This window comes from Pan paniscus, chromosome 9 (genome assembly GCF_029289425.2).
Source record: "Pan paniscus chromosome 9, NHGRI_mPanPan1-v2.0_pri, whole genome shotgun sequence".
NCBI lineage: Eukaryota > Metazoa > Chordata > Mammalia > Primates > Hominidae > Pan > Pan paniscus.
Window position 1 is genome coordinate 122,996,245 of NC_073258.2, and position 23,373 is coordinate 123,019,617.

The 23,373-nt window shown below is 38.8% G+C and overlaps 1 long non-coding RNA gene across 2 annotated transcripts in view; it reads right to left on the bottom strand.

Moving 5' to 3' along the window:
* Positions 1 to 23,373, bottom strand: part of LOC112441180 (uncharacterized) — a 204,894-nt gene that overhangs the window by 127,428 nt on the left and 54,093 nt on the right. For both annotated transcript variants that reach the window (XR_008620282.2, XR_010113501.1), the window contains exon 2: positions 1,588 to 1,707. This is a non-coding gene — a long non-coding RNA (uncharacterized LOC112441180). The remainder of the gene's footprint in view (positions 1 to 1,587; positions 1,708 to 23,373) is intronic.

Genomic DNA, 23,373 nt, shown 5'->3' on the forward strand with positions numbered 1-23,373 from the left:
AAACATAGGAGAACAATTTCATGACACTGGATTTTTGCAATGATTTCTTGGATATAACACCAATAGCACATGCAATAAAAGAAAAAGTAGATAAATTAAACTACATCAAAGTTAAAAGCTTTTGTGGACTAAAGGACAGAATTAACAGAGTGAAAAGACAACTCACCGGATGGAAGAGAACACTTGCCAATCATAGATCTGATAAAGGATCCAGAATATATAAAACACTACCAAAATTCAACAACAAAAAAAACCAGACAACTTGATTCAAAAATGAGAAGACTTGAATAGACATTTCTCCAAAGATATACAAGTAACCAGTAAGCACAGAAAAAAAAACAGCATAACTAATTATTAAAGAAGTGCAAATCAAAACCATGATGAGATATCACTTTACCCCTATTAGGATGGCTACCATTAAAAAAAAAAACACAGAAACTAATAAGTATTGATGAGGATACGGAAAAATTAAAATCCTTACTGGAATGTAAAATGGTGCCACTGCTATGGAAACTAGTGTAGTGGTACTTCAAAAAATTGAAAACATAGTTACCATTTGATCTCTCAATTCCAATTCTGAGTTTGTACCCAAAGGAATCGAAAGCAGGGACTCTAAGAGAGATCTGTAGCAGTATTATTCTTAATAACCAAAAAATGGAAGCAAACCAAGTGTCCATGGATGGATGAATGGATAAATAAAATGTGGCATATACATACAATGGAATATTATTCAACCTTAAACAAGAAGGAAGTTCAGACACATGCTATAACATGGATGAACCTAAAGGACATTACGCTAGGTGATATAAGCCAATCACAAAACAACAAATATTGTATGAAACCACTTATATGAAGTATCTAGAGTTCAAATTCATAGAGATAGAAAATAGAATGGTGGTTTCCAGGAGCTGAGGTGAGGGAGTAATGGATAAACATTTTTAATAGATACAGAATTTCAGTTTTGCAAAATGAAAAGAGTTCTGTGGATGGATAGTGGTGATGCTAGCACAACAGTGTGAATTAGTTTACAACTACTGTACATACAGTTAAAAATGGTTAAGATGGTAATTTTTCTGAATTTTTTTTACCAAAATTTTAAAAATATACAAGTACTACAATCACCATTATTAGTAAACTCACCAGATGCCAGCATAGGTCTCCTAATATAGCCAGGGACTATATTAGGTGGAACCCCTATAGAAATCCACTCAAAAAGAAATCTTCAGATTCTATTGAAAGTATAATATGATATACTGAGAGTAAAAGAGAAGAAGCTTTGTTGAAAAAAGCTGGTAAACTGCAGAGCCCTATCTAGTCTTTTCTGGAGACCATAAAGCTCACTAGAACTTTATAAAACCAACAGTGCTAAATTTTTCCATTAATAAAAATCGTTTTAAATGCCATTTCCATCTCTATAGAATATACACATTAGGACAGACAAACATTAGTTTTTGCCATTGACCATTGAGAGGCTGTGCTTCACGGTATGTGGCAGGGGCATGGGTACTGTTTGCCAGGCATGGGGGATCTTTGTTGTTATTTGGTACATTTTAGAAACAAACGTTAAACTCGCTGGTAAGGACTTACCAGTTGTACTTCCTCGAGGAGATACTCTAGATCTTAGTTCCTCTTAGCAGTGAAGGTTTCCTGGAATGTCATAGTCTTGGAAGGAGGTGAACGATTGGATGTGTAACACCGGGATCTTCACTGAGAGTGAATACAAGAAAGATCAATTATCTAAGATGCAGGTAAAATAATTTCCCATGACCCCAACATTCATAGATGTCATCCAATCTATCAGTGCCTTTAAAAAGCCACAACTTTACTCAGAGCATTTAACAAGCTCTCCTTTTATGTCTTCTCTTTGCTGGATACTGTGCGAGGTTAGGGGTATGCATACACAAGATACAATCCCTGTATTTGATAATCTTACATCCTAGAGTATGACAAAGCATAAAGAAGGAATGACAATGTCATTATATAGGATATATTTTGGTTTCGTCTGCATAAGCTAAAGAAAGCACACACACCTCCCCTCACACCACTTTCCAACGAGACAGCCAAAGCCTATAGAAATGAAAAAGTGAGTCAAGTAATGCCACTTCACGCATTTTGTCCAATGAGGTGACTGTCTGAAATCCATAGTTTCTGATGCCCAGTGTCCCCCTCATGAGATGCCCCATCTCCATCTGAACTTGGTTGGAGCCAGAAACTAAGACTGAGATTGTAGTCTCCCATCCTCATTCAAGCTCGTGAGCCTCCCAAATAGGAAACACTCCCTGTCCCTTGGCCACAGAATAGGCAGCCATTTGATCAGAAAAGCAAGCAGCCAGCTAGTGCAAATGGCAAATCCATCAGCACCATTATCCAAATGGTAAGGTTGGCAGTATTGTCGTCACAAATTTAAAATGACACATCACAACAATTACATGGCTTCTCACTGCCTGACATGCTGGTTCAGCCTAATTCCCAGACTGTTTCAGACACCCAAACAAATTAACACGTTTTCTAATGATATAAAATTGTGTTGCTCTGTGTGTGTGTGTGTGTGTGTGTGTGTATGTGTAAACCTCCATACAACCACATCATCATCAATTAAATATTTATCAGAGTTCCACTGACCTGTGACAAGCATCAGCAATTGGCCCTTGGAGCATCAGTGTTGGCTATTTTTTAAAGCCAGCTTCTAGCCTCGGTCAGTGGAACATGTTAAACCTCAATGAACAGCTCTCACTATCTTTTGTACTGGATCCATACTCCAGGCTGAAGGAAGCTTTTAGAACCAGCAAGAACCAGATGGCCCTCCAAGATCATTTTTGAATGTTTGGATCTGAGTCATTTGTATGCGGAAGCCTTCACAAAATAGCAATCTGGGGAACATGCTCCAGGCTGAGTCCAGCTTTCCAGACAGCCCATCTTTGCCTACAATTGAGAAGACAAGCACAATATTGTAGGGTTCCACAAAAATATTGCAGCATTTATCTATATGTGTAGCACCAAATACATGGAGTGTCCCAGTCAGGCTGTCACTACAATGGTAGTTCGCCACCGCTCTTCCTCCTCACTCCCCCTAATTATTTTTCTTTTTTCTATTGTACCTACAGTTTCTCTTCCAGCACAGGCATAAAGCCATCTTTGCGAATCGGCCAGCAGAGGGTACTACAATACTGGTGCAATAATCCAAATCACAGCAAATTTACAGCTGAAAAAGATTTAGACAAATTAAAATGGGCTTTGGTTTTATGATGTGCTTGGAGCTCCTAGCCAGAAATAAGAGAGTGGTGGGATGGAAGAGATGGAACCAAAACTGGTAGACAGGGACTGCTCATCAGAGGAAGAGGCAAGGCAGCAGTGTAGGTTCAGTATCACTAATCCGGGGGTGAGGCAAACCTAGATTCAAAAGTGAGAAGGAATCAAAACTAAGGGGTCAACCGCTTCTAGGTATTCACCCTAGAAAAACTTTTTAAATACCTGTACGTGAATATTTATAACAGTTCTATTTATAATCGCCCCAAACTAGGAACAATCCAGATGTCTTTTAATCAGTGAAAGAAGAAACCAAGTGTGGTATATCCATACAATGGAATACTACTCAGGGGTAAAAAAGAAGAAATTATGAATACATACAGTAACAGGGATGAATCTCAAAGGCATTATGTTGAGTGGTGGAAGCCATTCTTAAAAAGAAAGTTAGATAAATATGAGTCCATTTAGATGACATTCTCAACAGATCAGCAATTGCCAGAGACTGGGGCTGAAGAGAAGGTATAACTATAAAGAAATAGCATGAAAGAATTCTTTGGAGTTATGGAAATGTTCTGTATTTTATTATTGTTGATGATTACATCAATCTATACATGTGTTAAATTTATAGAAACAGTACACCAAAAATTAATGTCAGTGTTTCAGCTTAATGTAAAATTGTTTCATTAATGGTATGCTAAATTTCAAAAAGAAAATTTTAAAAAGAAAAAAAAGACATTAAAAAAAGATGGAGCCTGAGGGCAGAATGGGATAAGCAGATAAAGAGTGAGGCCAATTTGAGGTCTCATCAAGCATGTATAGAGGAGGTAAATTATGAGAAGACAGAGTTGAGTTGAGACTTGGAGGACAGGCTAACAGGAAATTGGTGAGAAGATCAGGTTCTTCACACTCACTTTGTTTTTGTGAACAGTGGTGTTTCACTGAGTATCAACCAGCAGCTTGAGCTGAAGGGACCACAGAAGCCACCTGGACCCACATGGTGTTGATGGAGCAAGAAGGTCACCAGTCAGGGTTGGTGCAGGACCCGAATCTGCCCACCCTAGGAGCCAGCATCTATGCTGGTGTAGATAAGAATCAAGTTAATTCTAGGAGCCATCATCCATGACAGTATAGACAGCCTCAAGTTAATTCTTCACCTCACTCGCTGGTAGGAATAGGCTCATTATCTTTGGGCAAGGGTTTAGTTGAGAGAGGAAGTGATAAACAAAACTAGATAAATGTAATCTAACCCTCTCATTTACAGATGAGGAGCCTGGGAGAGCAAAGCAGTGTGAGTTCTCCAAATTGCACAGCTTGTGAGTGCCCTTCAGGGTTCTGTAAGTTGGCCCTGGACCAGGGACCAGGAATGGTATTTCTTCTCATCTGCCTTAGGTAGGTGAGATTGTGTTTTATATTTAAAAGATAGCAAGACAGACAATGGTGACTCCATAGCATGCCATTAGAATCCATTGAAAAATACACTACCTCCCTTCAAACCTTTGTTGTTGTTCTTTTCTCAGATGAATTGCTCGAGAATTCCTGTGTCTGATTCTTATATCAGCCTTCTCTTATTCTATCCAATGATTAGACTGCTGACTGAAAAAAATAGTCCAAGAGTTCTTATCTATCAGATTGCCTCCTATGCCTATCTATGTTTTTTGTTTCTGTCTAACTTCGGAGAGCTCAGAAGAAGGAGGACAGTCTCACACTTTGCAATCACACTCTTAGATTGAATGGTATGCGAAAAAAGTCCTGGTTGAGAAGTTGAGGCACAGGTTTTGCTCCAGATTTGCTGATAACTGCATGTGAGATTTTAGGTAAGTCTCTTCCTTTCTCTGGGCCTTAATTTCCTCCTCTATAAAGTGAGCCGTTGGATTTGAAGATCTTAAAGTAATTTCTAGTCCTACAATGTTTCACTTCTATGTTTAGTCTTAAATGTAAATGATAAATACTTAAACTGATGCACAAAAGAACTGATAATTTTCAGTTTAATTCAAAAATATGTACTTAGAGTCTATTTTCAGGCTATATACTAGCCATGAGGGATATTAAAATAATTAAGAAATAAACCCTGCCTTTCAGCACATACAATCTATGGATTAGAACAAGAGTCTGGAGTTAAAGGTTACAGATTCAAGGACACTGCTCTACTTGAAATGACTCAGACCATTTATTTAACCTCTCTGAACCTATTTCTTCATCTATAAATTGTGAATAATAATAGCTCCCTCTGGGAGTGAAGAATAAATGAAAGTATATTCGTTTTTATTATGAAGTCATTCATATCACTATCCTGCCCTCTTGAAACAGCATTTTTCTTTCTCGCCCATACCTTTTGGCAAATGATCTCCATTTTTAATCTCTCAAAGCTGAATAAGCTATTAATACTTTCAGATGCAACTCAAGTTTCACTTATCCGAGAAGTCTTATCTGTCTGCTCCAGACAATACAGATCTCCCTTGCCTCTGGTTTTCTGTTGCCAATGTTTAACACTTCTATGGTACTGTCTATTGCTTCTATTCTATTGCCTCACAATTACTTGGGTATTTATGGTTTTAAGCTCTCTTGAACTCCAGTTCTTTATATTATCAACTGCCTATAGTGACTTCAAATTCTACCTGTATCAAGTAGAATCCACAACTATGTCCAGAAACCCTACTCCTCTTCTTGGGATCATTTCAGTTTATAGTATCTCAGTCACTCAAACTAAGCACCTGTTTGTCATGTTTCCTCTCCATTACACCCTCATCCAATCCATCCTATGTAATTCCAACTCATGTGCCTCTCAAATCCATTCTTTATCATCTCCATTGTCACAGCCTTACTTAAGTACCTCTTGGCTAAATTAAAGCAATGGTAGAGGGAAGGATTTATCAGTATCATCTAGCAAGCATTTTTCAAAATGCTTACCTTCCTGTAACCCCATATCACATCAGAAGTGTGGTTGAAGGAGAAGACAGAACAGTGGAGGAAAAACCAGGCTTGCGTATTTTGCAAAAGCTTTACAGATTATTCTCACAGATTTCCCATTCCTGTTGAGAATCACTGTCTTAATCTTTCTCCTTCCAATCCTTCCTGCCTGTCCTGCCTGAGTAACTTTTCAAAACTTCCAGTTAATCAATAAAGGCTTCTCATTGCCTTTCTTCAGGTTGGCTTGCACATTCTGCCCCAGGCCACTCTCTTGCCCTTGTTTTCTTCAATTTCTTCCATGCCTATATTAGTCCATTTGTACTGCCATAAAGAAATACCTGAGGCTGGGTAATTTATAAAGAAAAGAGATTTATTTGTCTCATGGTTCCGTAGGCTGTACAAGAAGCATGGCATTGGCATTTGCTTCTGGTAAAGACCTCAGGAAGTTTCCAATCATGTCAGAAGGTGGAGGGGGTACAGGCACATCACATGGCTAGAATGGGACTCAAAGAGAGGAGGGAGAGGTCTCAGTTTCTTTTAAACACCCAGATCTCATGTTAACTAACTGAGCATGAACTCACTCATCATCAAAGGGATTGCACTAAGCCATTCAATAGGAATCTGTCCCCATGACCCAATATCCTCCACTAAGCCCCATCTCCAACATTGGGGATGACCTTTCAACATGAGATTTGGAAAGGACAAACATCCAAACCATATCATTTTCCCCTGGCCCCTGAAATCTCATGTCCTTCTCATATTGCAAAATTCAGTCATCCCTTTTCAATAGTTTTTCAAAGTCTTGACGTGTTCTAATGCCAACTCAAGTGTCCCAAGTCCAAAATCTCATCTGAAGATGAGATCCTTTGACCTATGAGCCTTTGTGATCAAAAACAAATTATTTATTTCCCAGATACAATAATCATAGAGGCATTTTGTGGACATTCTCATTGCAAGAGGGAGAAGTTGGCCAAAAGAAAGGGGCAACCGGCCCTATGCAAATTTGAAACCCAGCAGGGCAGTCATCGAATCTTAAAGCTCTAAAATAATCTACTTTGACTCCATGTCCTGCATCCAGGGCACACTGGTGCAAGGGCTGGGCTCCCAAAGCCTTAGGCAGCTCTGCTTCTGTGGCTTTGCAGGTTGCAGCCCTCGTGGCTGCTCTCATGAGATAGAGTTGAGTGCCTGCAACTTTTCCAGGCTCAGAATGTAAGCTGCCATTCTTGGGTCTGGAGGGCAACAGCCTTGTTCCCACAGCTCCACTAGGCTGTGCCCCAATGGAAATTCTATGTAGAGGCTCTAACCCCACATTTTTCCTCTGAACTTTCCTAGTAGATGTTCTCTATGGGGTCTCTGCCTCTGTAGCAGGTTTCTGCCTGGGCACCCAGGCTTTCTCATACATCCTTTGAAATCTAGATGGAAGCTGCCTAGTCTCCTTCACTGTTGCATTCTGTGCACCTGCAGGCCTAACACCACGTGGAAGCTGCCAAGGCTTGCAGAGGTTTGGCACCAGCTGGAGCTGCCAAGGCTTACAGAGGCTTGCACCTGCTGGAGCTTTGAACTGAACTATACCTGTGGCCCTCTGAGCTGAGGCTGGAGCCAGAGTGATTAGGATGCAAGGAGCAACTTCCCAGGGTGGCGTAGAGCAGTAGCACCCTGGGCCTGGCCCATGAAACCATTCTTTCCTCATAGGCCTCTGGGCCTGTGATGGAAGGGGCTGCCTTGAAGATCTCTGAAATGCCTTCAAGGCCTTTTCCCCATTGTCTTGGATATTAGCACCTGGCTCCATTTTAGTCATGCAAGTCTCTCTTGCAAGTGATTGTTCCACAGACCATTTGTATTTCTCTCCTGAAAATACTTTTTTCCTTCTTTACCACATAGCTAAGTTGCAAAATTTCCAAATTTTTATATTTAAAGTTCCAAATTTAAGTCGTCTATGTGCTTCTGTATATGATCATAGGCTGTTAAAAGCAGCCAGGTCACATCTTGAATGCTTTGCTGCTCACCAGATATTCTAGGTCATCACTCTTAAGTTCAAGCTTCCTCAGATCTCTCGGGCATAAACACAATGCAGCCAAGTTCTTTGCTAGAGCATAGCACAGGTGACCTTTACTCTAATTCCCAATAACTTCCCCATTTCCATCTGAGACCTTGTCAGCCTAGCCCTCACTATTTATATTTCTATTAGCACTTTGGTCACAATCATTTAACTAGTGTCTAATATGTTCCAAACTTTCCCTCATCTTCCTGTTTTCTTCTGAGCTCTCCAAACTCTTCCAACCTCTCTCTGCTTATTACCCAGATCCAAAGTCACTTCCACATCTGCAGGTATCTTTATAGCAATAGTAATACCCCACTCCCAGTACCAATTTTCTATGTTAGTCCATTTTTGTTGTCATTAAGAAATATCTGAGTCTGGGTAATTTATAAAGAAAAGAAGTTTAACTGGCTCAGCGTTCTGCAGGCTATACAAACACGGTGCTAGCATCTGCTTGTAGTGAGGGCCTCAGGGAGCTTCCATTCATGGTGGAGAGTAAAGCAAGAACGGGTGCCTCATATGGCAGGAGCAAGAAGGGGGAGGTCTCAGACTCTTTTAAGCAGCCAGATCACATGTGAAATAACTGCACAAGAACACACTCATCACCAAAGGGATGGTGATAAGCCATTCATGAGGGATCTGCCTCCGTGATCCAATATCCACCACTAGGCCCAACCTCCAAAATTGGGGATCACATTTTAATGTGAGGTTTGGAGGGGACACACATCCAAACCATTATCAGTGCCCCACAAGTTCCAGCCAAACCAAAGTAGAACTTGTTTCTCTAAATACACCAGAGCTGTTCACAACCCCAAGCATTGGTTCATGCTATCTCATCTTCTTGGGATTTTCTTCTGTTCTTCTTTCACTCTTCCTACCTGGGAGCATTCCACTTAATTTTCAGTGCTCAGATCAAATGCCACCTCCTCCATGAAGTCTTAAGAAATTTCTACCCTCTTCCAGGCAAAATTAGTCACTCCTTCCTCTACATATCTTCATATCTCTCTATTCACAGTGCTAATACACTTAATAGCAGCTTGGGTAGGCCACCTTTCTTAACTCCCTCCAAAAGGATCTGGATTCCTCCTTTGGTTTCCTAAAACAAATTTTAGACCTCTGTTATAGTCTATACCCTATTCCACTTTGTGTGTACATGGTGTGTTTTATAACCTGTTTGTTTCTTAAATTAGACAACAATCCCCCTCAAAGATAGACATTGCCTTCTCCTTTAATTTCCCAGCATGAAGCAAAGATTCCACAGTTTTAATGGACACTAAATAAATAATTCTTTAGGCAAGATTCAGATTAGACATCATCTTCTCAGGAAGCCTTTCCAAGCCCTAACAAGTGGTAGTGAGCTGCATCTGTCACATCAGCACCCTACATGTAGCACATTCTATTGAAATTACCTGCTTATGAGCCTATACTTTCGCTAGACTGCAAGTTCCTTCTGGGCAGCAACTGTATTTTTCTCTCTCTCCTACCATGGCACATTACACAGTGCCTGGCAGACGGTTGTACTCTTCAGTGTTCTGGAACAACTATGCTGAATTTACTGTAATTTCCTTGCAGATGATAAACACTCCAAGTGCACTTATGGCATTTTTTACCACTCTCAAATTTTTGACATCATCTTCCTCCAACCCTGAATTGAGAGCAAACATTCAAACAATATTTGTCAATTGACAAATTATTATTAAATATTCCTGAATAAGTTTAGGCCTGCGTATGAGAGGATGGAATGTCCCACTTAGATGTGTTCCCAGGAAAGGAAGGATTCAGTCTTTTAATGGCCATACCCCAATTCTGTTTGTTGTCATGTATCTATATCCTGATATTTCAGCAATGATTAGTCAAGTCTCTAGTAGGTTGGATCTGTCACTGATTCAATCTCAGCATATTGACCTGGTTCCATACTGGCCACTTTCCTCCTCTCCTGTGGTCCCAATATATACACCAGATTGGCATATTAACCTTGTCTAGGAATTTTTAAAAATTAAAGGCCGGGCGCGGTGGCTCATGCCTGTAATCCCAGTATTTTGGGAGGCCAAAGCAGGCAGATCACAAGGTCAGGAGTTCGAGACCAGCCTGACCAACATGGTGAAATCCCATCTCTACTAAAAATACAAAAATTAGCCAGTCGTGGTGGCGCGCACCTGTAATCCGGCTGAGGCAGGAGAATCACTTGAACCCGGGAGGCAGAGGTTGCAGTGAGCTGAGATCACACCATTGCACTCCAGCCTGGGTGACAGAGAGAGACTCCATCTCAAAAAACAGGAAAAAGAAAAAAGAAAAAAAATTAAAAGGGACATGAAAATAAAATTTTCGGGAAAATTCAAAATAATGCCTATTCATGAGACAAGTGCCATTCCAACACAGCTGAGGGTTGGGTCATTGCTCAATGTATTCATAATACATAGACCTGCTGGGTGATGAAAACTTATAACATTACTTTATCTAAAACTGAAATGTTTTGGAATTTTTTAGGTGAATGAAAATATCAGGATATTTGTGGAAATAAACCCAATCTCACATCATCATTATTAAAATAAAAGTTACAATGCTACTATGTGATATGTTTTATTTTAAGCATAAAATAAAGCATGTTTTACTATTAGGTTTTTTAAAAGCATAAAAATGAAAAGAAGCTCCCTTTTTCTCCATTGTTTAAATAAAATAACATAAATCTCCTTTTACAAGTTTATAAATTAATCAACCATTGTTGAATGCCTGGGCATAACTTAGCTGACACCATATCCAAACATTAAGCTAGTGCTGAGCAACCAATGAGAAGGTAGTTTTTCTGGAAGTTGGAAAATCACATCAACTTGATGTAAATAAAAAGAACAAGCTCGACATTGATCACAGCGTATCAACTGGGAGGAGGAATGGAAGCATGGTTGCCATCATAATATATCACAATCGCAGATATGTCAAAAAATTGTAAGGGTTTTTCCAGATAGGTCTAGTATGAAATTACTTGGAGGCAAAAAATAATGACACTGCACTTCTTACTTAAAGTAAAACTCATGGGATATCAGTGAACTTTAACTCACATCTTATGATTTTATTTAAAAGTCCCCAGAGTCCTGATTACTCCAAAATTCTGTGATCTAGGATTGATGATTTTCTCTCTGCAGTGAGGTCATTGATGTGATTAGCTGCAATGCAGTATTTTAAGGCTCCATTGAGAGGAATGGAATAAAGTCAAGAATTGAGGCATTCGTCCAGATTAGTCTTATAAATTCTGATACTAGATGAGAAAAAAAAAAAAAGTTGGTGTGGACTTGAATGGTCCCAAGTGACTACCTGTACAACCAAAATTCACTGATATAAAATGGGAGGAAGTGGAATATCCAAAATTACTAGTCCTAGTCAGCGAAGGACAGGCCCCAGTAAAGGTCAACACCCTGTAGGCCTGAGTTGCCATTTCAAATCATTTCTCAGGTTAGTAAATAGTGGGGAAAAAATAAAACAAAACATTTTAAGGAGTTTTGACACTTCTCATTTCTCATATTATTCATTCTAATATCCCTATATTCGACTTTTGTCAAAGTTTTACATAAAAGAAATAAAAATTCACAAGTATTTAAAATGTCTCAAATGTGCAAAAAGGTTGACTTTCTCTACCAAGAAATAGGTGCCTGAAACCAGCAAAGGGCATCATATTGAAATAACTTTCTTATTTGGTTGTGAGTTTCTTAAAGGGCAGTCCAGGTCTCAGGTCCTATTAACCAGCCGAGAGCAGCAACTGAATTCCTATAAAATCTCAAATACAACCTTGAAAAGTAATGCACGCTAGCACAGGGATCTGGACCAGGGAACACAGGTCTTAGCCTCAGTACATGCTCCAGCACCACGTGTTTCTTAATCTTAGGTAAGCCAAAACGGTCGTTGTTGTTGTTGTTGTTGTTGTTGTTGTTGTTGTTGTTGTTGTTGTTATGGAGTCTTGCTCTGTCGCCCAGGCAGAGTACAGTGGTGCCATCTCGGCTCACTGTAACCTCCACCTCCCAGGTTCAAGCAATTGTCCCGCCTCAGCCTCCCAAGCAAGTAGGTGGGATTACAGGCAAGTGCCACCACACCCGGCTGATTTTTGTATTTTCAGTAGAGATGGGGTTTCACCATGTTAACCAAGCTGGTCTCAAACTCCTGATCTCAGGTGATCCACCTGCCTCAGCCTCCCAAAGTGCTGGGATTACAGGCATGAGCCACTGCACCCGGCCCCAAACTGTCTTTGATCTTTAGTTTCCCCTTACACATGGCAGGGAAAAAAATAAAAAAATCACCCTTCCAAGAGTACGATGATGAAATACATATTGACAGTCAAATAACTTTAATTTCTTGGAAAAAAAGGCTTTGCACAATAAAAATAACCTATTTTCTTCAAAAAACTGAATAATATGAATACATCACATTTACTTTGCCAGTTCTTGATTTATAGTTAGATACCCTGATCTTATTGGGTAAGGGCATTGGTATTCCTTGCCAGCATTTATTTTAGCTCTACCTTGCCAGTGATTGGGGCAAGGGTAGAACGAGAGGACCCAAAGGAATGGGGGATAATAAAAGGGATTGAAGAAGGGTAGAGAGGCACTGCTAATCTTTTAAAGAATTGCTAATCTGAGATATCCCTGTTAATACCTGCCCACAGACTTTCTTTTTAGCACTTGTGGAGTGGGTATTTTGCATATATTCTTCTCATTCTTCCAGATTTACACTCACAGAAGAGTAGAGGGGGCAGTTTCTCCAAGTCATCACTGTTTCTTTTACGTAGACTTTCACATTAAATGAATATATATTCACTTAATAGGAATGAATATATATAAATATGAATGAATATTTTAAAATATATATCAATAAAATAAATATCAGCCGTGGATTACAACATAACTTCTCTTAGAATATGCTTGGGAGTTTTATAATCTACTTAACACACCACTTGTAAAAATAATAGAGTTATTTTTCAAGGAAATTCCAAATTTCAGTCTATATGAATGAAATAATACCTATCCTTGCCACACACTAAAAAAATATCAGGGAGGAAAAGAGAACTTTGTCAGAGCATTCTCTATAACAGGGTCTTCATTTTGCATATTTGCTTATTTTTAACCCCAACTCCTTGAATATAAAATATTATATCCAAATGCTCCCCCTTTGCCAACTTAACAAACCATGAGAAGGTTTCTGTTTGTTTGCCCAAATATTACGAGCATTGTTTATTGAGTTGGTTGATTAGCACTGTAGAAAGTCTTTGTTTTGCTGATACTTTTCACATGCTATATAAGTACTACCAGGAAACCTGCCTCAGAGTAAATTAAATGAGCATGTTATCTCTGAAGGCCTCATACAGTTAGGAAGTGGAAGGCAGTCAGAAAGGGGAAGCTCAACTTTGTCCTCCCAATTCGGAGTGGAAAAAAGAAATCCAACAAAGTTTAAAAAGTGGGAGCTCTGAAAGCTGTGTCTGCTACTTAACTGTAAAGTCTCAGTGACATGCTTTTGAAAAAGAAAACTTTTTCAATTAATGGGGCCATTGAAAATAAATTTAGTATTTTTGGTCGTGTGCTGCCATCTTAGTGATTATTTTAAATCAGCCTGAGGGCATTATGGGTAAAGAGAAGGAGAACAGTTACATCCTATTTCATCTTCTGTCTACCTATACATGTGATCTTCTGCTTCATGTTCTTCCAAAATTCCAGAATGTGTGCTACATTTCTCTTTCTTTTTAAAAGATATTTGTATTTTTAGGACTCAGAAGATATAAGTTACAAACAATATTTTGACCACATTATGTTCAGTATGTTAAATACTGGGGGTGGCCATTTTCAAGAAATGTCAGGGTTAGGTCTTCAGTCTGATTTACAAGTTTTCTATTTATTGGAGCAATTACAGACACTTGTTGAAATGTCTGGATTAATGGTTGAACTTGAACCTATGCTTTCAAAATGTCTTGGGATGGACCTTGGCCACAAGATGAGTTGTTCCTTTCAAGTTGTTCCAGAAGTTAAATATCTGCAGAAGACACAGGCTAAGAGATGGGGTTCCGTCCAAATCTGTTCTCCCAAGGGTTTCAGCATTCCTTCCAGCTCCTTGGAGAACTACGCTATTTGTGAGTGCAAAAAGAACTTGTTTCGACTGCTTCAACCATAGAGACTCAGCTTTTCATTAACCTCTTTGTCTCTTCTAGCATTTTAGGTGGAAATATTACCCAGCCTTATAATATTTCAGCCATTTCCTTCCTTCCCCCTTCATTTCACACCTTATTAAAGCATAACTGATCAGAAGATGGGACGATCCATTTTTCTCCATCCAAAATGCACCGAAGAATTTAGCAATGCCAACTTCTCCTTTCACAAAAGCTTCAGAATCATTTGTTTAAATTTGACTTTTGAATCAGCCCCAAGTGACTGTTCCTTGGCAACAAAATATGTAACTTTATCACAGATAAATTTTCTTTGCTCACAGTTCCTGGCCTGGAGTTGCTGTAAGGATCATCCAGACACATGCTGGAAATTAAACAGTGTACTACCAGGGTGGCCGCAATTAAATTCAGACTTGCATTCAAACCATGGCCCGCTCCGCATTTCTTCGAGAAGTTTGCTTTCTAAAGACATTTCAGAATGTCTTTTCACAAACGAAAGGCAGGGTAGCTCTGCCCAAGTCCCCTAAATCCAGGCAATGAGAATGAAAAGGGAGAGATGTATTTGCAGCATGCCAAACTAGATGTTCATCTACAGGAAGATCTGAGGCTTCTAATTTAGGGTGTTTTCTTCTGGAACCCAAAGGTAATTCTATCCACGCCTTCACAGACAGACTACAATTATTATTTGAAAAAGAAATAAATCATGAGTTCTCATCGGACATCAACCCACCAGCATGTGTTATAAAATGGAATGGCTCCTTGAAAGAAAATATTTCTCCCTCTGCATGTAGACATATCCCCCTTGACTTAAAAATATAATTTAGAATTGAAATGCTGAATGCTTAGCAAATTCTGAAAATAGTGAAGAGTTCTGGACTCAAGCCAAATGTTGTATGGCTTAAGGGAAAAAATGATCAATTTGGAATAATTTTTTCTAGATACTTATGGATAGTACAATATTTAGAAGGAAGAAAACTATGGAGGACCATTTATAGGTATGTTATATTTCTAGGCTAAAACTAAGTTTATAAAATGTGTAAATTTGTTTTTTAGCAAAATCGTTTAAAGATGGAGTTCAAATTTAATCTGCTCCTCTGTTTCTTTTTAGGTAGAATCAGTTTTAATCACTTGTATTGATTTGAAGAAATATAAATTGCATAAAGTTAAAGTGGCTGGAAGAGATCTCCAGATTTTCATGTTATGTCAAATGCCCATTTGAAATACTTTCCTAAAAATCTGTTTTGAGGGTGTAACTCTGTAACCTTTGAAAACTTTGGGAGTTGTCAGGCGTTGGCCTGTTCATAGAAGACAATCACTCATGCATAAATGTCATTCAAAAGAACAGCTACGTTTAAGGTACAAAATAACATAGTATCAAGACTTAATAGCCACACAAACGATAGTCAAACCCTTTTTTTTTCCTACAGAGCAGAAAGTTACCACAGAAATTTCACATGCAAGCCTAAATGATCTGAAAAAGACAATCACCAATTTAGGTTGAACTGATTTCAACATTTGAGCAAATTACAAACAGCAGACCTGGCCTTCCTTACAACTTCCATCTAGTTGTTGCACTGAACAAAAATAAACAAATGGAAAGCTTGACAGATGAATAAGACTTTTCTCATGATTTAAAAAAATGAAAATGCAACAGGAAAGCAAATATCACCACCGAAGTTATTCCGAAGAAACTGCCTTTGGTATGTAGGCTGGAGCAAAGACTCCAAAGCCTCCCCTCGATCTCCCATCAGAATCCTCCACTTTTGCTGTATTTCCTAATTTTGTAGACTCTATTGCTGAGCTCTTTATCAAAACAGTGTGCAATAAAAAAGCCTCCACCGTTCTACTAACTTGCAATTTTCTCCCTCCTCCTGGACAGAGGCCACTAGGAAGGGAAAGCCTCAAAAAAAAAAAAAAAAAAAAAAAAGAGGAGTGAAAGCGAAGAAACAATAGACAACCGTGGCTTTGACAATGCCTTCCCTCAACCCCCTTTCTGCTCCTGCTGTGACACTTGCATTCAAGAGCAAGGACGTCTGCCATCCGATGCACGGACAATGGAATGAGGAATACAAGGCAGGGGGGAAAATAGGAAATCAGATGAATTCTGAGCTAAGATGGCAGGGTTCTCACCTTTTCCATTTTGGGGATTTTTTTTGTTTTTTGGTTTTTTTTTTTTTTTTTTTTTTTTTTTTTGCCAAAAATAAAAAGTCTGGATGGAGTCTTCCCGCAGAGAAGAAATAAAAAGAGTGTTTGAATTGTTGGATGGTTCTGAAGGCTTCTGAATTTGCAAACGAATTTTAGAACTATTTGCAGAGGTCTACTTGCTGCCAGCCATCTCTCTCTCTCTCTCTCTCTTCTGTTTTATGTCATGCTATCTCCATCATGCCTCTGTTACTATGAAGACTTTCTGCCTGTGTAAGTAAGTGAGAGTGTGCATTCCTTAATGTTTGAATCAAGACACACGTCTGCATGCATTTCTAATCTAAGAAGCCTATAGCAGTTACTACAACTATCAATTAGTCAGCAATAGCTGAGAACTTCAACGCCTCTGAAGGAACAAAGGTGGAAAGACAGGCAGATACTCCAGCATCTGGATCATGCAACTTGCTGGCTACAAATAATGGCACCTTCTCTGGCTTTTATCTGTGTTTAGTCCTCAAATCTATGTAACGTTATGGGTTATGAATGTATCCAGCCACATAATTAGGTATGGAGCATCTAAGACATATATGTTTCTTTGGCATTATTGGGAATAAAATGCATTAAGCTGAACTAAAAGGAAGTGCCTGCTGACAAAAAAGAGTTTATCGTATATGTGATCTACGTTCCATTTTAATCAACTCCCACTAGAACTGAAATTAACTATACGGTAGAGTTCTTTGTTCATTTCAGTGGTTTTTATGAAAGAAGCTAAGAAAATAGTGATTAAAAAAGGAAAGCTAAATATTTAGCTGTAGAAAAGCATATAAGAAGATTAATTTTCCTCCATAAATGAAATCATTTTGGTTTAAACTCAAGCCTGGATTTTGGTTAATGTTGAGTGGGTTTGTGTGGGGGGCTGTGTGTGTTTAGTTGCAAGTGTTGTGAGCACCGTCTTACACTGCATATGTCTGTGTTAACTTGTATTGAATATATTCTGGGCTAACCACCTGAAACAAAATAAAGACTTCTTTTATCTCATTTTACAGAAACCTCAAAAAAAACCGACCCTTCTGAAAACCAATGCTCTGCCTTTCGTTTTCAAGGACATTAAAATATTGCTAACTTGAATACACAAGAAGAAAGAGGGTGGTATAAGTAACAGCTGATCTCACTCCCTTTTAAATATAAATCATTTCAAATGGAATGATGTCCTTTGCATCTGATGTTATCTGTGATTTTGTCCCTCTTTTCTGGTGCATGAAAAGCAATGCTTCTTTCCTCCGCACTTTTTGTTAGAATTGAAATAATTTCCAAGCGAGATATGGAAAATATCATGAAGGTTAACATTTGTCTCTAACTCCATAAACACAACAGAAAGTCTCACCTGAGCACAGGTATTCACAGCCAAGCCGTAGCAGAAGCTGCAGAACAATATCCCCTCATTTCCCTCTGCTACTCATTCCTTTTCTTGGGACTATCACCCCAAAGAGCAAAATTTTTTTCTTCCTAAAGAAAATAGCTCAGACAATAATTTTACCCCTGTTAACTTGTGAGGTAACCACAGAAGCTGAGAAATTTGGGACTAACATTCAAAGAGAAAACCCAAACAATAGAGCAGAAAAACTGAGTTGCAGGAACCGGGAATGAGAGTCTAGCAAGCTTTTATAATGAGGAGAGGTGTTAGAAATCAGGATAAAGCAAGTCCTTATCAAGATAAAGCAGGGGTAGACAGGGGGGCACAGGAACCCCCATCAAACCCTGTCACTTAAGAAAGAGAAAATTCTAACAAGGTTGAGGAAGAGAAAGGAAATGGTGCTAAATAGCTGGCGAGGTGACCCACCGTCCTGTTTGCTCCTTGGCTCTTGCCGAGGGGAATAACAGCCACAGCAGTGACAACGGAGTTCTAATGTGTCAGGTGCAACCTCTGCCCCGTGCTCTCTACCTCCCAAAAACGAAAGAAAATCATGCCTCAGATAGAACACAACAGGAACGAGCAGGCGCCATCGTCAAGTCCCGGACCCCATCAGCACCGGCTGGTCTATGAAAGCCTTGTATCAAGGGTCCCATTCAAAGGCAACGAAGAACCAGAGACAATGGCAAATCAAAAACTGGCAGGGTTTCTGGAATAATTTAATTCCTCACTCCAGAATTTAGATGGGTATAGCAAGAAACACAGGCGAGAGCTCCTTCACACCAAGACGCGAGCATATGCCTGCCTCTCTGTGGATGTATTTTTAGACATAATATCATGGGGAAGGCAGCCTGTGCACTCATCAACAGCATTTGCTTCCTAACGTGGGTGCAGCCTCTTTTTCACTCTGAGAGTAGCTGATGAGCAGAGGAAGCAATCCACATTTCTCACCAAGCCAAAGGTCAGGAAGGAGGACCCCAAACCACAATCCATTGTCTCTGTGCTCAGAAAGCATTAAATACATTTTCAAGATGTGTTCCAGTATGAGGTCATGCCGCGTGGCAATTTGCTCACTTCCTATTTTTCCACAAATGACTTATTCTATCATCCAAAAGCATAACCAGAAAAAGAAATCACACCTTGACAAAGACAATTCAAACACTGTAGACGAAGGATAAAAATATTTGACAGGACATCTATTATTAATAACATGTACTAAACTTTTTAACATGTCTGTTAAAAGCAAGAGACGGATAATGATTTATGTCAGATTTAAATGTGCTTTAAAATTGGATATTCCTCGCATTCACTTCAAGCTTCAAACATTTAAAATAATAAACACACACAAAAATAGCTCAGCTCTTTAAAATGTGATCAACTAGAAAGGAACAATTCAGCCTTTGCAAACAAATTAACCATAATCTGGTATATTCTTATCTGATCTGGGGAATTTTCCCCTCATGTGGAGGATTAAAAAATTTTTAAAGACTCCTTTAAATTTTTCATATTAAAGTAGTAATCAAATATGTATGTGGACTTATCTATACACAGACAAAATTCTCAAGTTAATTTAAACTTATGAGAGAAATCCAAGGACTAGTAGGTCAAACCATCAGAAAAGAAAAAATAACCATAAAAACAATCTTTAACCACACACCAATTTCTAGTTTCATGCACTTCTGGAATAGAAATGGACTGAATGGAAATGAATGAAATTAATTTTTCACAACCACTATTATTGCAAAACACAATCACTTAAAATGAAGAACAAACAGCCCACCTTCCATATTTTTGAGTCAGAATTTGTTTGTGTCAGAATTACGTTTTTTAAAAATATTGTATGTAAGTAATCTGTAAAAGAGAGTTACAGGATGGATTATTTCTAACTCTACAAATAAGCATTCTGAGTTTTGATTTTGCTTTAACAATTGAAACAGTTTACAATTTCACATTGTAAATCTCACTAGGACTGAATAATGCTCTCACATGGATTGACAAAGAAAGAATAATTCATGTCAGACCAAAAGGCTTCTTTCAGTCAGTTTCATGCAGCTTTCTTCCAACCGATCTGGGCCAAAACAAATGTAGAATCTTGAGCTGAACTATCCATCACATTTTCCTAGTCTTTCAATTAATGACACTGCAATCAGATCGATAGAATGTAATAAGAAAAGAGCTTTGCATTTCTATACCTATTAATTCGCTGAGTAACTCCAGCAGTAAAACGTGACCTGAAAGGAAAAACACTCAAGGAAAATGAATTCTCTTAGCATATTGAGCAATGACTCCCTGACCCAAAAATGAACACTAGAGTTTCTATCTTCCAGCCAGGGTTATTAAGATCTAAAGATCAGATTGCCTTGTCAAGAGTGAGCTTATTCTTTTTTCACAAGATTCTCTGCAATACACTCACACCACAAGAGGTCTAGTGAAATTGGCCATTTTTTAGAATTTTGGAACAAACATCTTTGAAGTGCAGGTTAGAGTATCTGAAAGGAAAGGCATTGTTCTTCACTTCCTAGGCCACCCTGAACTACCACATTTCTGATCTTGGTTTTCTGTGATGTTCTGCACCAAGGAATTGGGTTTAGAAAGGGTGAAGCAGGGAAAGAATCGTGGGAATGCTAATTGAGCACAGCCCCATTCCAAATTATTGCATTGGTTTGAGTCTATGCAAACAGTGACAGACATAACAATGCAATACGATGTCTGGATACTCCATATTTATCACCAGAGACAGAGAACCAGGAACACACGGGATGAGCTTTCTGTGGGAAGGATGAGGCAAAGAAAGGCTGGCCTGAGATGTCCTCTATTATCATGTGCGTGTCTAGATTTTAATGTCACTGGAGGTTCATAAACAGTAACTTCAGTCATAAAAAGTAGACTCTTTCTACTAAATTAGGGTTATAAGGTAGTTCAATCAACCACTAGTGTAGCAGAAAGAACATAGGTTTTGTTGCCAGACAAACCAGAGTTTGAATTTCAATTCTACCATATACTAGTTAGCACCTCTGAACCTCAAATTTTTATTAGCAAAATAGAAATATTATTGCTTACTTGAAGGGCTACTATGAGGGTTGAGTGAGATAACATATGTAAACTATGTGGCACATAATAGCTAACCCTTTCCCCTCACAATCCTTGTGTTTCCAAATATAAACTAGCAGTAAAAATACAATCTTGGCTGAGCACAGAGGCTCAGGCCTGTAATTCCAGCACTTTGAGAGATCCAGGAGGGTGAATCGCTTGAGCCCAGAAGTTCAGTACCAGCCTAGGCCACATAGTGAGACTCTGCCTCTACAAAAAAATTTTTTTAAGTTAGCCAGGTATGGTGGATGCGCCTGTCGTTCTAGCTACTTGGGAGGCCAAGGTGGGAAGATAGCTTGAGCCCAAGGAGGTCGAGGCTGCAGTGAGCTATGATCACACCACTGCACTCCAGCCTGGGCAACAGAGTAAGATCCTGTCTCAAAAAAAAAAAAAGGAAAAAATGCAATCTTATTGTACAAATTAAATGAAATAGTGTATATAGAACTCTCAATAAACTGTTCACCAATGCACAACTGAAGGTATTATTATTGTTGACAAAAATAACAATAAAGCCTTAAAAATTGAATCTGTTATTTCATGTAAGACATAAAGAAATAGTATGGTCTGAGACCTCCCTTTTTTGCAATTATGTATTTAAATCCAAGAGGAAATATTGCTGCTGGAAGAGCTGTATCAAGTGAATTGGCCACCAGCAACCAGTCTTTCAGTGCACGCCAATCTTAGTTGCCAATGGTAGCACCATCTTTTGAAGGTTAAAAAAAAAAAGTACTTAAAATTCCAAGATGAAACTACAAGAAGAAATCTAGCAGTGAGTTGGCGGAAACACCTTTGATGAGAAGTAAGAATAGCATGGCTAAGTGTTCCCTGTGTTTGCAATAAAAGAGGAAAAGATCTGATTATTCATTTAATAAGTTTTTATCTATCAGTAGAATATTCATAAAACAGTATAGGTGGGAGCTGTAGGGAAGATAAATTGCCCTCAAAGAGCTTCAAGTCTAAAGAAAAAATACTTATGTCATAAAATGAAAATAATTACAAAACCTGAAGTGAGAAAAATACTACTAGTCTTGGAATAAAGTTTGGCAGTAATTGATGTTTGACATCTGCAGTATCTGAAGTATTTTAAAAGGACCTCTTTTATTACTTTGTCATGACAATCATTAACTAATGAAATCAGACAATAGATGAGAGAGCTTAAAATAATTGCTGCAAAATATCAAGCTTTATTAAGACATCAAGTTCATTACCTATGCATGGTCTGGATAGAAAATATTGGAAAGCTTGTAGAAACTAAAAAAACCAATTCAATAGGTATAATTAACTGAAGAAGATATCTGCTGCTTTTAGGGGAAAATAATAATAACAATATCTACCACTTACAGAGTACTTATACAATGCCGGACAACGTGCTAAGTGTTTTATGTCTAACAACCCACTTAATCTTCAAAATATCCCTAAGAGGTGTGTACTACTGTTATCATCACAGCTTTACAGATGAAGAAACTAAAGCACAAAGACGGCAAGTGACCTGCCCAAGATCACAGAGCTAGCACATAATACAGTCAATTTCACACCCAGGCAATTTGATGCCTGAGCCCATGCCCTTGACCACTCTCATCATTTTTTCCTCCTTAGAACCTCTTTAATCTGATTTTCAGTAAAAGTGGGACCAAATGGCCGATAAGCTAAGTTTGCTGTGGGTAAACTCTAAGAAAAAAAGAGAGATAACCCACTTGGTCAAGTATAACTTATGGTCAGAAGCAAAATACAGCAGTGTAAATTTATTCATTCCTTGAGTGCATTCATTCATTCAACAAATATTACTGAGCATGACTCTACTATACTGAGCAGATCTCTACCCCATCAAAGCTCACAGGCTAGTATATGAGACTGCCACTAAAAGAAGCAACGGGCCAGGTGCGGTGACTCATGCCTGTAATACCAGCATTCTGGAGACGAGGCAGGAGGATTGCTTGAGCCTGGGAGTTCCAGACCAGCCTGGGCACATGGCGAGACCCTGTCTCTACAAAACTTAGCTGGGCATGGTAGGGTGCACCTGTGGTCCTAGCTATTCAGGAGGCTGAGGTGGGAGGAGGACTTAAGCCCAGGATTTTGAGGCTGCAATGAGCTATGATCCTGCCACTGCACTCCAGGCTGGGTGACAGAGAAAGACCCTGTCTCAAAAACAAACAAACAAAAACCCACAAGTAATCACAATATAGGGAGTAAGTGGGCTGTTAGAAAAACTAACAAACAAAAACCCACAAGCAATCACAACACAGGGAACAAGTGCTGTATTAGAAAAGCTAGAGCTGAAAACTCAGAGTAGTATTTTTCCATATGAGATAACTGTTAAGAGAGCAGGTTCAGGAGATGAAAACTGGCTGGATCCAGATGTCCCAGACAGGAACAGTTATCAGTAGTATTTTCATGTGGTTT